Source organism: Lemur catta, chromosome 4, assembly GCF_020740605.2.
Source record: "Lemur catta isolate mLemCat1 chromosome 4, mLemCat1.pri, whole genome shotgun sequence".
In the NCBI taxonomy this organism is placed as follows: domain Eukaryota; kingdom Metazoa; phylum Chordata; class Mammalia; order Primates; family Lemuridae; genus Lemur; species Lemur catta.
Genome location: NC_059131.1, coordinates 42,379,389 through 42,398,198, shown reverse-complemented (window position 1 = coordinate 42,398,198; position 18,810 = coordinate 42,379,389). Strand labels below are relative to the sequence as shown.

At 39.7% G+C, this 18,810-nt stretch overlaps 2 pseudogenes; one reads left to right on the top strand and one right to left on the bottom strand.

Moving 5' to 3' along the window:
• Positions 1 to 3,709: 3,709 nt before the first annotated feature.
• On the bottom strand, positions 3,710 to 6,176 carry LOC123637427 (annotated as a pseudogene).
• Positions 6,177 to 18,388: 12,212 nt separating this feature from the next.
• LOC123637584 lies at positions 18,389 to 18,488 on the top strand (annotated as a pseudogene).
• Positions 18,489 to 18,810: the final 322 nt, after the last annotated feature.

Below are 18,810 nucleotides of genomic sequence, written 5' to 3'. Positions count from 1 at the left end.
AATCATTCTTTTGTAATGGTTGTTCAGTAAACCAGTGTAGAGTTGTATCAATATTTATTAAGTCCCTTATGGATGGATATTTAGGTTGTTTCCAGTCTTTTGCCGTTATAAACAATGCTGAAAAAAACACACTGGTATCTTTTACACAAATATGCAACTATAACTGTTAGATGAATTCCAGGAAAAAGAATTGCTAGACCAAAGGCATTTAATATTTTGATAGATATTTCCATGTTGCCTCCGCCCCCCCACAAAAGAGGTGATACTAATTTACATTACCGCTATCAGTACATAAGACTGCATATTTCCCCAATTCCCTTAACTTTAGGCTGTACATTGTTGCCTTAAGTTACCACCACCTTCTATTTTTCCAGCTCACTCTCACTATTTCTTGACTCCCACAATTCTTCCACTCCCTCTGAAACCTACAGGCCATTATCATGTTTTCACTGCCCATAACTTCCCCCTTGTATTTTTTCTTTTCTGCCTCTCTAGTTTATATTTCATGGTCCATCATTATAATTACTCTGTTGCATACTCTCTCAAACCCTTTACCTCTCTCCCTCTTTGCTGTACTTTATGGCCAAACTCCAGGCCCAGTGAAAGCCAACTCTCTTCCTGTGTCACACCCAGCAGCTAAATGTGACTGGGAAAAAAATAAACAACCATGCAGAAGATACTCACTGCAAATTCATGGCCCCAGCCTCAAATGGGCCTTTAATAGAGTCCCAGTACATTCCCTAGCCCACTTCATCTTGACTCTCGTAGGGAACTATTTCATTGCTTTTCCTCTCTTCACCCCTCCAACATCTCCTGATCCCTGTGCTGACGACTTTGCTTCCTATTCACTGAGAAGAGAACTTCCCCTACTCCCACCACATTTACTGACCTACCAGGACCAGGGCCCACATATTCTGCCTTCTCTCCTGTTACTATAGATACACTGTCCATCCTCCTGTCTAAAGACACCATCTGCAGTTGTGCACTGGATTCCATCCCCTCCTACATTCTCAAGGCCCTGTCTCTAGCAATTGTTCTCTCTCTCTCCTGCATCTTCAATGTTTTCACCCTACTAAATCATTCCTATTAATATCAAACATGCTGTAATATTTCCCATTTGGAAAAAAAAATAATCCATTGGCTCCACATCCCTTCTAGTCAATGCCCCACTTGTTAGCTTCCCTATGTGGAAAATTTCTCTACAGACTTGTTTATATTTTCTGTTTCCACTTCATCTTCCTATTCTCTCCTGAAGCCATTCCAATCAGACATTTGCCTCCACCATTCCACAAAAGCAGCTTTAGTCAAGGTACCCAAGAACACAATTTGCATTTGACACAATTGATCATGTTTTTCTTAAAACACTATTCCAATTTCCGCTCAAATGTCACTTTATCATGAAGGACTTTCCTGAATTCTGGGTTAAATAGCCAATCAAATAGTCTCTTTTACTTTGTACTGTCTACCCGTCACTCTGCAGTATTGATTACCACTTGACATATTTTATATTTAATTGTTTATTTTGTCCCCTACTTCAATCTTAATTTGAACAAAACAACTGTAAAATGGCATCTTTAAAATAATTAGGGATATTTGAATACAGACCAGGTCTTAGATGATATTAAAGAATTACATTAATTTTGTTAGCTGTGGTGTTTATGTGAAGAAAAATAAAGTCCTTATCACTTATAGATGTATAACGAAGCATCTGTGAGTGAATTGGCATAATGTCTGAAATTTTATTTAGATTACTCAAGACCGAGTCCGAGATTTTTGGCTTGAGCAATTGGGAGAATAGGGTTGTTATTTGTGGAGATTTTTGAAGACTGTGGGAAGAGGCATTTTTGCAAGGGATGGGAGTGAGGGAAAATAATAGGTTTGGTTTGAACATGTTAAGTTTGAGATGTGTATAGATACCCAAGTAGAGACGTTGAATAAGCATTTGGATATGCTAGCCTGGAGTTCAAGGAAGAGATAAACATCAGTGAGTCATCAAGGTATACATGATACTTAAAGCTGTGAGATGAGATGAGAACATCTAGAAAATGAAAGTAAATTTTTTTGAAAGATAAAGAAGAAGAAGAGGTCTGAGGACAAAGCCTACTGAAGCACTCCACAATTCAGAGGCCGGGAGATGGGGAGAAGTCATCAGAGAACGTGAAGAAGGAGTGGCCAGTGGCGTGGAAGGAAGACAAGTTCAGCAGCCTGACAGCCAAACAAAGAAAGTGCCCCCCCAAAAGCGTTCCCAAAATGGTGGTATAATTAAAGGGTTTAACAAGTGGATATAACACAGTACTTTATTTTCCTATGTCAAAATATAGAACAACTGATATCAGATAATTTCAAATATTATGTATAATATCAGATGCCAGAACTTTTATGGTAATGATATTTTAGAATTTTATAAATATAATATCCATGATATTATGCAAATTATGGTTTGAAAATAGCTAAGTGTCACTAATCTCAGGATTGAATTGTTTTTTATTATCGTAATGGATACTGTTGTTCTCCGTTGAGAGTTTCTTTTCAGGGCCAACACTCTCATGTCATAACTGCTAGGAATTTCAGCTGCTGTTGTCTCACAGCTGCATCCCTCACTGGCAACACCCCATGCCTGCAAGGAACTGCTTCTCCTAAAGTTATACGAAGCAGGCCCCATCAAATGAGGGCAGGAGGGATTCCTGGCTGAAGGCAGGAATACATAGTCCAGCCCCCTTGCCTCAATTTGGGACAACTCTGAAGGGTCATCCCCACTCCAAAACTGCCCATAGGATGACCAGGGCCACCACTGGCACCTAACTGGAGTCAGCTTCTTCAGGGTCTAATCCCACCTTCCTCGCTTCCTCACAGAGGTCTCTCTCTGAATGCAGCTCTCCACCTCGAAATTTATATCTAAGGAACCCAGCCTAAAATAATGGTCTACAGGGGGACACCATCCTCCAATGTAACTGTAGAATTGCAAAATAATTCTAGAATGTGCTATTTGTTGAAAATGCCAGGTCATTTGTTCTATAGAATTTTCCATATCGTGGATTTGGGTGATTGTATCCCTGTATGCATTCTTTTTTTTTTTTAATTTTTTTAATTTCAAAATATTAAGAAGGTACAAATGTTTTCTTTACATGGCTAGCTTTATAATGCTTTAGTCAAGGCTATAAGTGTGCCCATCACCTGATTATTCATTGTACCTATTAGGTAGTTTTTTTACCCCTCCCCTCCTCCCCTTCTCCCCCCACCGCTTCTTGATTTCCCGTGTGCATTCTTTATCTGATACTTTCCATAAACTGGTAGTAATTCTAGAGGCTTGATTAGATTCACCTCCACCCATTTAAGCCTGATATTCTGAAACCCTCTTTTAATTCTCTTTTTCAACCTAGTGAAATTTAAATGTTGATTATCTGATGCTAAGAAGAGAAAAAATGGAAGCTCCCTAGGATCAGGGGAGATCACTTATGGTTGCATGTGCTCCCCCCACAACACCAACCCCCCAAGTGGTATCTGCAACTGAAAGGCCTTCCAGATACATACCCAGGACTGGGAACAAATGACTGGAGAATGTGTTTACCTACAATTTACAGCCTTGAACACTAAATAGCTTCCTCCCAAAGCAGAGTATGATTATCTTATTCTCATCTAGGAATGGAAGTAAAGACAGCAACACCGTCTCTGGATTATTTGCATGTAGAATTCAATGTTGTTACTAATTTTAAGAGCCATCCTGGCTTTCTTCTGTCAAATGGTTTGATTGTGGATCACATTCTTTCACCGACAGCTGGTGTATTCTAAATCAATTAATCAACATGCATTTATCAAGCACCTGCTGTGTGATCAACGTCATTTTTGGAGAATTCATGCTGATTAAATTCTCTGTAAAACAATTAGGAAGCTGTATCCTGTTTTTACTCTGCCCCTCCCCCATCCCCATTCATACAAATGCATTCCAAAACCAAATAAATGCTCTTTTTGTATCAATTTACTGTTTTGAATGATTATTGCTCCATTCTGTTGAGAGTTGATAACACGCTGGACAATTATGAGTTTTCTAACGTAGTCAAAGCAGCTTTGCATAAATGTGTACATGTCTGCATAATTATGTATTTTTAATGTATCTCTTCTTAAGGAAATTTATTTGCTAAGATTTTTATCTATTTATTTAAATTAATGTTACAAGGAACAGAAACAACTTGAGCTGGCACAAGAAAAAAGAACTACTGGAAATATATTAGGCTGTCACGGAATCCAAAGGACTGAACAACCAACCATGAACAGAAGCTAAGGAAGCTTTGGGGACCCTGGCAACAGCTGCTCACAAACCTTTCCTTGGAATTCTGCCACTAACATGACTCAGCGGCAAACTTCTCTAGTCTCTGTTTATCTCGGTTCAAAATTCAAAATCCTGGGGGGAAGAATCTGATTGGCTCAGCAGTGATTGATGGCTGCTGCTGCTCCAATTAGGTATGCCCTGGAGGCAGAGTCCCATACTCTATATCCCACCCACTGCCAATACAGAAGCCACCAGATGTACGACAATGGGGCACTTGAAATATGGCTAGAATGACTGAAGAACTGAATTTTTTATTTTATTTCATTTTTATTGATTTAAATTTAAAAAACTGAAGCAATGTAAAATATGTTCGCATTACACACAACTTTATTATTTTGGTAGAACTACATTTCACTTTGATTGTTACAATTTACCATTTGAATTCAGATATGCTGCTAGTGTGAAATACTCATCAGATTTGAAGACAGTATAAAAAAAATGTAAAATATCTCCTTAGTAATTGTATTTCCAGTGATTACATGTTGAAATGATAATACTTTGGATATACAGGGTTAAATAAATTAAAGAAATATAAATTTTTAATTTACAAAAAAGTATTTTTATAAATCCCCATTCTCCTCATATTTAGAGCAGGCAACAGCCTGCTCTTGTCCTTTGATGACTGTCCCATGTCTTGAGTACTCCACGTAGCCTTCAGTCTGGGCAACTCAGGTGGAGGTGCATCCAAATGTTTTTGGCCACCATAATTTTCCAGGATGTTTTCTTTCTGCTGTTCTTTGAAGTCTTCTTTTTTGACTTTGAAGGACTTATACAACTCTAGTTGTATAACTCTAGCTGTAGTTTTGTAGAATCTGCCTGCAGATGCACTTCATGTAGATCCTTGTCATAGGCTTCCCAAGCAAACAACTGTGTCTGAGCCATTGAAATGGTGTGTCCTGTGTATCTAACAAAGTTATCTCCTGCATAACTCACTTCATCTGGATTCTTTCCAGCATTGGCATAAGGATTCTCTCTCATTACTCTAGTTTTTGGATCATAGTAGGTGGAATGTGGATCTAAATTCCTTACATCTTTTGCAATATCTTCTCAAATCCTGAGACTCTGGACAGTAATTAGTCTCTTAGAGTCAAAATTTTGTCCAGGCGTGTCAATATCATCTGCATATTTCTCTTCAGCTTCATCTTCATTATTACTGTCTTTCTCTGTCTGAGAATTTGGTTCCTCTTCTCCCCACTGGTGTTTTGGAGAATTAGCCTGTTCTACTACTTTTCCTGAGTCTAATTCTTCTTGGAGTTTCTCAGCTTTCAATGTTTGTTTTGCCAGATCAGCTCTGTCATATTCTTCTATAATTTTCATGTGTTCTTCTGGATTGCAGCCATGCCACCTATCCCTCTTCCCATCATAGTCAAACATCAGTTGAGTTTGGACATGTTCATCTGGAGCTATATTAGTACCTGTAAATTTGGTTCTAACTTGCCTTGGTCTCTCAAAGCAGTCTTTCTTATTGTGTGTCATGGTTCCACAATTTTCACATGCTCCTTTGCAGTACTTCATAATTATGGAATTGTCATTTACACCCCTCTTGTACCATTCTCTGGATGAGCTGTACTGCTTTTGTTTCTGTGGTTGTGGTCTCTGGTGCTTTAAAGTAGGTCCTTTTGATGGATCTATATAGTCCATGGCACTGAAGAAATACACTGAGGAATATGAGGGATGATGTCTTTTCCTTCTTCATCAACTTCTGCAGGGGCATTGCCCAATTTTCCCTGTTCTTCTAGCTCCTTCTTTCTCCAGTCATTTTCTTTGGTTCCTCCAAACTCATTTCTTTGGACCCCAAAAGGGGTGCAGCATTAACTGCATCTATAACTGCAGCTGTCATGGTTACCTGGCCTCCCCAAGTCCCGCCATAGCTGACCCCAAAACCATACGACAGAAATGAAGCCAATCGTGCAATGTCTACTTCCCGGCTTCCGCCCTACTCCAGGCAGCCACTGCAGTAGCTTCCAGATGACCAACACATGGGCACTAACAACTTCCTGGGGCTCTGGCTGTCCTGTGCTGAGTCTCGTGACATCTTGAGATGTGCCTATCGCTCTATTTACTCCAAGGTCGGGGTTATGAAGGTTGAGCACCTTATTTTTGGCTTCTGCTGGTGAACTTATGTTTCTGGGGGAGGAGGAAGCACTCTACAAATCTGCCAGTCAAAAATAACTTTAAGACAAGGTAAATTACTACAAACAGTAATTCACTCAACTACCTAACACACAAAGAAACAGACACCCATAGAACTTAAAGGCAAGCATAAAAGAGACATGAATGCAGAGAAACATGAATTCCTAAAGCTTGCTAAGCAAGTGCATAAATAATCTATATATAAGGTATAGATGCATAATAACTGCCAATTACACATAACAACTGGCACTTTTGAAACAGTTACTACACTAATTTACCTATGACTGTCTGTGTTGGTTTGCTAGGGCTGCCATAACAAAACACCAAGACCGGATTGTTTAAACAACAGGAATTAATTTTCTCACAGTTCCGGAGGCTAGAAGTCCAAGATGAAGGTGTCAGTAGGTTTGGTTTCTTCTGAGGCTTTTGGCTTTCAGTTGGCCACCTCACTGTGTCCTCACATGGTCTTTCCTCTATCTGCATACATCCCTGCTGGCTTGCTGTGTATCCAAATTTCCTCTTCTTATAAGGACCCCAGTCATATTCAATTGGGGCCCACACTAAAGGCCTCATTTTAACTGAATCACCTCTTTCAAGGCCATTTCTCTTTCCAAATAGAGTCACATTCTGAGATACTGAGGGTTAGGGCTTCCAATATGAATGGGGGACAAAATTCATCCTATAACATGGTCACTTGTTTTTTATGAAGATTAAAAGTTGAATAAGATGGTATTCTTAAATGAGGTGATAATGTGATAAGTGCTATCATAGAAATACGTAAAATTAATTGGTTGAGTATCTTGGGAGCAAAGGGGACAGAGTGAGTACAGATTCCACCCTCAAACTGAAGCTGGGAAGAATCAGAAAGCCTCTCTGACAGAGGAAGTGACATTTGAAATAGCTTCAGGGGACAATTAGACATTGTTTACTTTGTGCTAGCAGCCATAGTAGCTGTGCCTAAAATATAAAGTCACCAGTTAACTATTCAAGATACTGTGGATAAGCAAGTCATTAGGAAGCGATAAGGTGCTATATATAATAAATATTCTGTTTTATTTTCTTTTTTATTAATTAGCTAAATTCCTATATTCCTTATTCCTCCAGAAAACAAAGTGCTAAATGAAAACCTAAATACATAATATCTTTATTTGCCTTCTTTATATTCTAATAGTGGGAAAATATTTTGTTGTTCTCTGTTGCATTCCTCCTCTATCTTTTTTGTTTTGTTTTGTTTTTGAGACTGGGTCTCACTCTGTCACTGGAGCTGGAGTGCAGTGGCATCATCATAGCTTACTGCAACCTCAAACTCCTAGGCTCAAGTGGATCCTCCTGCCTCAGTCTCCCTAGCAGCTGGCACTACAGGTGCACACCACCACATCTGGCTAATTTTTCTATTTTTTTTTTTTTTTTTGGTAGAGATGGGCTCTGGCTGTTCAAGTTGGTCTCGAACTCCTGAACTCAAGCAATCCTCTGCCTCGGCTTCCCAAAGTGCTAGGATTAAAGATGTGAGCCACCACACCTGGCCTCCTCCTCTGTCTTTGCTTTCTTTGTGTTTTACAAAATAACTTAGGTAAGTCTTAAAAAAAATTTTTTTTCTCAGAGAGAGAAACAGAAAGAGAGAGAGAGAGAGCACCTTCTGTAAGAATTTCACATACCATCCTGTGCTGGATGATAACAACTGAAGGGAACTATTAATTGTGGCAGGGACTAGATGTACTGTACACTTAGTGAAGTGCTGTATTTCTCTTGGACTGGGTAAGTCCTTAAATTGACTTCTAGTAGAATTCTTTACAGCTCTTTTGTTTAAATACCTAAAACATTAGTTTCTTAAAATGAAAGACACATGTAATTTTTTTTTAAAAAGGGTCTTGAATATAAGATAGTTTCTACAGGTCTGAAAATGTCTTTATTTAAAATTGCAAAGTAACTTTTACTTTCCCCCAAATTACTCCAGATTATTACTCCTTGAGACAGATTTTGGGTTTTGTTGGCAAGTGTCTTTCCCCCTAGAGAAGTTGGTTGGACAGGAATCTGTTTCTGTGGTCTTTTGAGGTTTCTGTGGCTCAGACTGTGATGATTATTATAATGTATTAATAAGTTATATTCACACTATCCTTATAGCATGACATGGGAATAAAGTCCTAACTCTACTAATTATATTAGGAAGAATGAGATTGTTTTCCACTAAAAATTAGAATGCTGTGAATTTCTTGTACTTCTCTGGACTCTTACTGCTGTGAAAACTACATCTTGTAGAGAATGTATGAAACTATATATAGCTAGAATGTGCCAAACAAATAATAGAGACTCTTCCTAGAGGAGTCATAATTACAAAATAAGGGGCATCTTGACAACTTGTGTTGCTTTTGCTAATGAATAGTTTAACTTAAATATTAAAATGCCACATTCATCATAATTGACATAACTGGAAACGACTTGACAAAATAACTTGTTTCAAAATTTAGCAGACTAAATGAAATGTGCTCTCTTGGATTGGATCCTAGAATAGAAAAAATCATTAGTGGAAAACTGGTGAGATCCATACAGGCTGGAGTTCAATTAATAGTAGTGTAACAATGTTAATTTCTTAGGAGTTTGGAGGAGACTATTCTAGTGAACAGTTTGCAAACAGGGGAGATGTAAAATGAATGTGTGCTCCAGAGAACAGAGGGAAGGCTTAGGTTTTATAGCAAAAGTTCCCATCCAGGTTCCCAATCATGTCCATTTATGCACATGAAAGACTGAAACTTGCTTTGTTCTGATTGGTTGATGCAGCTGAGTTCCGATTGGTTGAGACGGATGAGCCCTAATTAGTTGGAGTAGGTGAGCTCTGAGAGGCCCAAAGTTAAAGAGGTACAGGTTTTCAGGGGACTCAGAGTATGTGTGTGACCTCTAGAAAATGGATGCTTGGCTCTATTTTAATTTGGGCCCAGTTGGCCACTTGGGAGCTGTCTTGAAGAATTGGTTCTTTCAGGTTCACATTTGTTCACAATTTTGACAAATGTACCCTAGCTATGTAAGATGTTAACACTAGAGGATACTGGATGAAGGATATAAAGGGATTCTCTGTACTATCTTTACAACTTTCTGTAAATCTAAAATTATCCTGAAACAAAAAGTTTATTTTTAAAAAATTCAAAAAAAATTAGCAACATGTTGAAATTATATTTTCCAGCCTATTTCCATGAAGGGGGCTAGGCTCACTAAGCCAGGGATCTGGACTGGACGTGGGGTTATGGGGGGAAACAATATAGAGAACCAAGATGTAAAACCAAAAAGGCTGGGGACCAAGAGTGGTTCTGGATAAGGGGGTTCAAAGCTGGCAGAAAGTTCTTCACTGGAGAGGAAATCCTCTCGTTTGGGAATACAGGTATCCACTAAATGATAATATAAACCTAAAAAGGAGGCTTTAAAAACACATATTATAAAAACAAAACATATATGTAAATGAAAATGATGTATATAACATTGAGTGAGGCATCTTCTAAAAGTGCTTTTGAAATTTAGACTCTACATGTTAATTTGGAAGCTGTCAGAAGTTAATGAATATTTACAGGATAGGTTCTTGCATTTCTCATGGCGTGAAGACAGGGTGGCAAAGTCTTTTGCTGTTTTCCTTGTTCTATGGCTCCGACTATTTTCTTGTTCTGTCTGAGATCACCTTGTAATTTTTTTACAGATTAGAGTGTGATCCTAAGAATCTTCTCTACGCATACATTTGCAGCTTTAGTTTGGAGGACTTTTATACAAAGTACTAAATTCTTTTAAAAATAAAGGTTAGATTGTGGCTTGCAGTCTACTTTAGCATGTTTTCCCACTCCTTTTCCCTTTCTCCAGTAAATTCTGCCGCTTCAGAGCTGGGCACATGACCTAGGCCCAACCCAACACGGTATCCCACTTTTCTGAACATACTGCCAAACTGCAATGACACAAACATGGAGATGCCAGGTGGCAGCCCTGCTAAACTATAATAGGAAGAAGGGACAAGTTTGAATCTAAGCTCACTTGTCTGAAAGCAGAAAGACAACCGCACATGGGGAGGCCTGTTCTGCCTCTAGCCAGCAATCCAGAACCACTGAGGGTCAAATAATTCTTCTTGATAACTTGAAAAAGCTGAACTCTGTGCTCCAACCTGAATTAATACAGAGAGAGACAGGGAACCCACTGGAGACTTAAGAGGCTACAGATTAGGGAATCCTGTTTTGCTCATCACTTTCTTTCAACTCTGTTATTCCCTGCCAAACATAATTAAAATTCATGCCTGTGGCAAAACACTAGCCACTGGGATATAGCTAGGGGCAAGTTGGCCATTACGGGAGACTATAGGATGGGCAGATTGAGAGCTGATATTATAGGATAAGCAAAGCTGAGGTCTGTTGCTAAGAGACAGAAACTGTGAGGGAAGAGTAAGATTTCTGGTGTTGCTGCCCAGTTTATGCGTGAGGTCGGGAGTTTAAGACCAGCCTGAGCAACATAGAGAGATCCCCATCTCTACAAAATACAGAAAAATTAGCCAGGCATGGTAGCGCTTGCCTGTAGTCCCAACTATTTTGGAGGCTGAGCCAGGAGGATACCTTGAGCCCTAGTTTATGGAATAAATTTGGCAGAAAGTATAAAATTGGCAAAAAGTCAGCTGAGGTCTGAAGGGAGACCCCAGAAAACCCCAACTTGGAAATAAGCCTGTACTTGTTCAAAGCCTAAGACAATACCCAAGGCTCCATAATCAGTCCAGCAAGAAGTTGGTGGCTAAAGTAGTGCAATCCTAGAATAGGATAGACAAGGGAGATTTTCTCCTCACCGGTGCCAAACCAGGGCAGCAAGATTGACCCACCAAAGAGCTTATTTCACTGCCAGGGAAGAAAATGTAGATGACATTTGCATTGCAGGACCATGAAGAGCCCTATTTCCACCTCACTAAGAGGAAAGAATATAGCCCAGAGTTACTAGACTTTAAGACAATGTGGTCACTAGGTGAGACTTTGGATTGTCTCATTGGGAGATGAACTGTACCTAAAGATGTTACATTAAAATCAGCAAGGGACATTTTTGGAATTGTGTAGATGGAAAGACAGTGTGGATGATGTCAGTGAACTGTGGTACCAATATCTTACCAATATCTTTTTTTTTCTTTTTTTGGAGACAGTGTCTTGCTTTGTTGCCTGGGCATGAGAGCAGTGGCATCATCATAGTTCACTGCAACCTCAAGTTCCCTTGGGCTCAAGCAATTCTCCTGCCTCAGCCTCCAGAGTAGCTGGGACTACAGGTGCGAGCCACCACACCCAGCTAATTTTTCTATATTTTGTAGAGATGGAGGTCTCGGTCTTGCTCAGGCTGGTCTTGAACTGCTGACCTCAAGCAATCTTCCCTCCTTGGCCTCCCAAAGTACTAAGATTACAGTGCACCATCATGCCCGGCCCAGTATCTTTCTTAACTTGGCTGGCTATCATCCTTTTTTTCTCTTCCTGTATCAGATTCTCTTCTCTGGGACAAATGTGGGCATATATCACAAGCCTGCCCAATCTTAAAACTCCATTCCCCAGACCCTGTGATTAGTATAGGGGTGGGCATATGGCCCAAGAAGGGTTTATAAGAGTTCTTCTCTGGAACTCATATAGAGACATTGGGAGACAGCAGTCTCTTTCCACTGGGACTCCTAAAGTAGATGATGTAAGCCTAGAGCTGTGGGCAACCTATTTTTCCGGCAGCCTGGAAAATGGAAGAAAATGAGGTCACCACACAGAGGAGCCTGAGCTGAGATATTGGGGGAGGGGAAAAAAGAGAGAGCTGATGATATAATTTCCATCTGGGCCTGAAGCCAAGTTTATTCAGGAACTAACTCTCTCTCTCTCCCCCTCCCCCCTACTGCCTTCAATTTCTCCCTTTTTGGCTTAGAGTTGTCTGAAATAGTCTTTGTATACTTTCATTTTTTTAAATATGAAAGTACTACATGTTCACTATAAAAGAAATTTGGAAAATACATATAAGTATCAAGAAAAAAATCATCTATTCTCTCATGATTCAAGTAGAACCAGGTTAATATTTTAGAGTTTTTGCAGTATTTTAAATGCTTATTTTTTCATAGTTATATCATAATAAATTTATTTTACATAGTGTGATCATAATAAATATTCAGGCTTATATACTGCTTTTTAAATTTAACATTATAACATTTTCCTATGTTCTTAAACCATCTTATAAATATAATCTTCTTTTTTTTTCTTTTTTTGAGACGGAGTCTTGCTTGTCCCCTGGCTAGAGTGCCATGGTATCATCATAGCTCAAATTCCCATGCTCAAGAGATCCTTCTGCCTCAGCCTCCCAAGTAGCCGGGACTATAGGTGCACACCACTGCACCTGGTTAATTTTTTTTCTGTTTTTAGTAGAGACGGGTCTTGCTCTTGCTCAGGCTGGTCTCAAACTCCTGACTTCAAAAGCAATCCTCCCACTTTGGCCTCCCAGAGTGGTAGAATTACAGACATGAGCCACTGCGCCTGGCCCTATTTGTATAATTTTAAAATATTCAAACCATTTTGGATCACAGCCCTAGTATTTGTTTTAAAAATATAATTATTGGCCCTAAATATTAGAACATTTTAATGGCTCTTGATATATTTTAGATATGATTCCTTATTTAGATGAATACAAGTATACACATATGAGAAATTTGTCCTTCATGAGCAATCAGAATTAAATGAATCAAATATATAAGGTTAAGTAAGAGAAAAACAAATAAGACACCATCAAGCCTTCAATGAATAATTCTTTTTTTTTTTTTTGAGTCACCTGGGCTAGAGTGCCGTGGCGTCTGCCTAGCTCACAGCAACCTCAAACTCCTGGGCTCAAGTGATCCTCCTGCCTCAGCCACCCAAGTAGCTGGGACTACAGGCATGCGCCACCATGCCCGGCTAATTTTTTTTTTTTTTTTAAGTTGTCTAGCTAATTTCTTTCTATTTTTTTGTAGAGACGGGGTCTCGCTCTTGCTCAGGCTGGTCTCGAACTCCTGAGCTCAAGCTATCTTCCCACTTCTGCCTCCCAGAATGCTAGGATTACAGGCATGAGCCACCATGCCGGGCCTTCAATAGTTCTTTTTAGGGGCAAAAGCTATCCTGAATTAAACAAATTCAAAATTTAAGCTGCATACCTTTACAGGAACAAAAAGAAATAAAAACACTGATATTCAACTATGGCACCTGATATACATCTCTTCCTAATTAATATAATCTTTTAAAAATATAATTTTAGCATTTTTCCACTATGAAAGTAATATATAAAGCAACGCAAAATACCATTGATACCTATTTCCTAAAATGCAGGTACAAATAAAATGCTGGGAAAAGTGCAAATTAATGTAACCCTTTGGGCACATCTTGTCAACTATTTTATTTTTTGTATAAATGAATAAATAACTGGGTATATAAATTTATTTATTATATTCCATCAAGTACATGTATTTACTTTATCAGTACTCTATTTGTAGACATTTAGATTGCTTCCACTGTTTTATTATTATAATAATACAATAATATATATTCACTTATATGTTTTAATATATTATGGATTATTTTCATTGGATTGATTCCCAGAAGTGAGATTACTGAATCAAAGGTCATTGAATTAAGATTACAAAATCAAACATTTTCTGGATCTTAATGTAGATTGCCATATTACTTTTCAAAGAAAGTATATCAGTTTATAATGCCAACAGCAATAAATGAGAGTATGCATTTCAACCCACCCCTTCTAATCTATTAAATTATTCCAATGTATTGCTCATTTAAGACACAGAAATTGACATCTTGCTTTAATTTAAAGTTTTAAATTACTAACTGGGATACTTTTTGACTATTTGTGTGAAATTATGTTAGTCTTCACTACCATAATACCAGTAAGAAGGCATTTTTTTTTCTCATGCTTCTGTCATATTAGGAAGAAATATCCCAGGCTCTCTGTCTCTTTACCTAAAAGTGAGAGGTGGATCTAACTAATCAGCACTCACAGACACTGTGGTCCTTAATGTCAGTCCAAAAAACTGGCAAGACCACTGCAGAAATAACAGCTGGGAAATCTATTAAAAACACAGTTTCCTGGATCCCACTCTTGGAGTATCTAATTTTGCAGGCCTGCAGTCGATCCAGGAATCTACATAGTTTAATAGTTCTACAAGTGAGGCTGATATCTTGTCAGATTTGGACCCCAGTGCTCCAAAGCAGAGGTTAGTGAAGTGTGATCTCTGCACCAGCAGCATCAGCATCACCTGGGAACTTGTTAAAAATCCAAATTTTTGGCTGGGTGCTGTGGCTCACACCTATAATCCTAGCATTTTGGGAAGCCGAGGCAGGCGGATTGCTTGAGGGCAGCCTGAGCAAGAGCAAGACCCTGTCTCTACACACACAAAAAAAAAAAAAAAAGAAAAAAAGAAAAATTACCCGGGCATGGTCGTACGCACTTGTAGTCCCAGCTACTCAGCAGTCTAAGGCGGGAGGATCACTTGAACCCAGGAGTGTGAGGTTGTAGTGAACCATGATGACACTACTGCACTCTAGCCTGGGTGATGGAGTGAGACTTTATCTCAAAAAAAAAAGAAAAGAAAATCCAAATTTTCGGGCCCCCACCTTAGAGCCACTGAAACAGAAACCATAAGGGTGAGGTCAAGCAATTTGTGTTTTAACCAGCTCTTCAGCTGATTTTGATGCAGAACCACTGCTCTAAATATTATTGTAAGATGAAGAGTTGAGAGTCATACAAAGTATACCACCTCCTGCTTGGAAAGTCAAGGGAGATGACATCTGAATTGAGTCTGAAGGATGAGCAGACTTTCATCAAGAGACAAGCAGCAGAGGGATCTATCAGGCAGAAAAAAAACCACATGGGGAGGCACAGAGACAAAAGAGAGCAGGGTGCATGAAAGGGCAAGGTGGCTGGTCTGGCTGGAGTGCAGGGCACAGCCGGGGGACAGGAGATGAAGGAGGAGAGTTGACAAAGTGCCCCATCTATTATTCAAAGGAGTGGACATGTGTCATTATATGGACACCCAGCCTCCATCCCTCTTCCTAACTGCATCCCAATGTCTGTTGGGGGAATTATCTCACCCCTATTGTGAAGCACTGTCCAGGATGATAAACCGAGTGCTCTCCTGGTACAGAAACCAAAGGAGTCCCTGCAGGCTTCTTCCTCCAGACTTTCCAAGGGGTGAGCATTTGACCTAAGCTAGACAAACTATACTCTCTGTGCCAGGGCTTTTTTTTTTTTTGAAGGATTTACAATATTTTTATTGTGGAGGATTCAAACAAACACAAAGGTAAGAGGAATAATGAATCTCCATGAACCCAAATTCATTTTCAAAAATGATCAACTCGGTCTGCTTTTTTTGGTGTGTGAAGATGGGGTCTCACTGTGTTTCCCAGGCTGGTCTCAAACTCCTGGACTCAAGTGATCCTCCCTCCTCAGCCTCCCAAAGTTCTGGGATTACAGGCCTGAGCCACTGTGCCTGGCCTCCATCTAGATTTTTTTAAGAATTGTGCATTTACTTGTGGTAGGTATGAATTTGCTCCAAAACACAGGTGTGCAATAAATATGACTGTGACCTTGGAGTAATATGGGAAATGGTGGGAGGGTAATTACACACTCCAGAACATTTAGCGAAGGACCCTGGTCCTCAGACCATTGTAGCTGCCACTTCAGATGCTCTATAACTCCTCATGGTCCTTTGAAAGCAGGTGACTCCGCTCCCTCCATGCCAAGGGTGGGCTTGGGCAACTCTCCCAGAGCTTCCAAGCCATAGCATCTAGTGCCCACCTACCCTGAGACCCCATTCAGGCATCTCCTCATCCACACACTGTGTGTAAGTAGGACACAGGTCTCTGCCAAAACCACACCCTCCACCCCATTCCCTTAGGGGCAGCTTAGTTTAATTCCTTGTATATTTTTTCTTCAGGCTGATAATACAAAGAAGCTAAAAACACCCTCTGGTAGTGAGAAGAGCCCACATGTAGTTTTCCTGATGGAGATGGAAACACATTTCCATTATTTTCAGTCTCCTAAGGTGAATGGCTAAGAATTGGATACTACTATATCAATAAATTAGGCTGCCTCCCAAAAAAAGGTATCTACTTCAAGAACACACTATGGCTGAAGCTTAAGAAATTAACATGGTAAAATATTATTTTGGATTAAAGGCTTTTTTAAAAAGGTTTATAAATTCTGTCTTTATGTAAAAGTGCAGGATGCTCTAATTTTAGACAGATTATTGCTAATCATATGTACAGTAATAAAGATTTGCCATATTCAAATTGGAAATGAACACTTTCTTTAATGAAATCAGTCTAGGGGAATTGTGGTGTTCAAATGTAGGTGTGAGTTGGCCTAAGTCTAAAACCAGAGGTGGACGACAAGCAAACACAGAAACTAATACCCAGGAACCAAACCCAATTAGAACCAGCAAGAAGAGATCATAGAAGTATGAATCTAAAAGCAGGAGTCAAGGCACCAAACTGATGAAAACCCAGTGTTCAAGAATCTAAGTCATAAGAGGTCATTGAGCAGCTTCTGTCACCTTTGAGACCTAACCAAAGCCACTTTGTCTGTTCAGTGATTGTCCATTTCTTCTAGTAAAAATAACAGTACTTCCAGAGGTTAGAGGTGGGTGGGATCCATGCTTCCTCTTCTATAACATTGTTTCTATGATTTATTACCATGAAAAGTAGTCTCAGACCAAAATTTTCCACAGACATAAGCTTGTATTAGCAAAGAGACCAAAAGAAAGCAGTCATACAAATGGTTCCTATAAACTCAAAGAAGTCCACACCCCTTGTTCTTGGCGCTCTAACAAACACCTTGCAGCCCCATGTAACCGTATTCTGACAAAAAACAAGCTAATATTCCAGTCACCTCAAATGAAAGAATCCTGGATTAAGAAGGGTGACATGAAAGTAAACAAGTTCTAGACCTTGGGTGCTACTTGAAAAGCCGTTGGGCAGCCGGGCTGCCAGATTGTTATTCTCCATTTACAGAGTCAAAGAACCTGTACGGCGTATCTGGAACACTGCTCATTTCACTATGAAAAAATACATCTCTTATGGTACGGGTGCAGATAGCGATATCTAAAGCGCTACACTAGCCTCCTCGGGAGGGTGGCCTACTGATTAGGCTCCTTACATGGTTAGCTATTAGCCTTGGCCTTGGGGTGTGAACTCCTGATCTGGGTGTTCAAAATGTTAAACAGTTGTCTCTGGGGTGTGAATTAATTTATGCGCGTGCACATGAAAGAGTATATTTACCAGAAAATTCCAGACAAAATCTCAGACATCTTTAGCTAATAATGTTTAAACCTAATTTTATTTCCCAGAGTATTTTTTTTTCCTCCTAGGTGTCTAGGTGTGGGAGTAAGATTGATTTTAAAAATAGTTGCCATTACTCAGAAACGGATAAAATGTAATAATGTCTTACTAGTAGTCAAGGGGCAAAAATCCTACTTTAATTAAACAAAGCCGAATGTAGTGGTTCGTGGTCCCTGAGAGAATAGGGAAGGACCTGGCTGGCCATAGGCACTCTGGACCCAGGGACTCAAGGACACGGAAAGCTCATCTCATTCTCTCTCTTTTTTCCTGTCCCTTTGCTTTCTGCATACGTCTTCCTCCCAGGTCTATTTCTCTCTGTGTTTTGGCCTCATGCTCTTCTATTTCTGCTAGGAAGGCATGCAAGCCCCTCTAGCTCACTTCCTTCTAGCTCTATGACCTCAGAGCAAAGGGCCTGCCCACCCCCACCCCAGGACATGCTGGGGAAGGACTTGGATTATCTTAATTTGTTTCACCTGCCCTAATAATAATCCCTGGGTTATCCTTATGGCCAGGAAGTTGGGGTACACTCTAAGTCTGGGTTACTTGCCTTATGCTTTTTGGGTCTGGGAGGACTGTTATGAGAAGGAGTAGGTTGTTTTAGCAGCACATATACTAAAATTGGAACAATACAGAGATTAGTGTGGTCTCTGCAGAAGGATGACATGCAAATTCAAGAAGCATTCCATATTATTATTTTTTTTCTTTGAGACAGGGTCTTGCTCTTTTGCCCCAGCTGGAGTGCAGTGGTGTCATCATAGCTCACCGCGGCCTCAAACTCCTGGTCTCAAGTGATTCTCCTGCCTCAGCCTCCAAAGTAGCTGGACCTACAGGTACACACTACTGCGCCCAGCTAATTTCTAAATTTTTTGTAGAGGTGGGGTCTCCTTCTTGACCAGGCTGTTCTCAAACTCCTGGCCTTGGTCTCCCAAAGTGCTAAAATTACAGACGTGAGCCACTGTGCCTGGCCGCATTCCATACTTTTTATCTGAAGTGGTCTTAGCACACACAAAAATG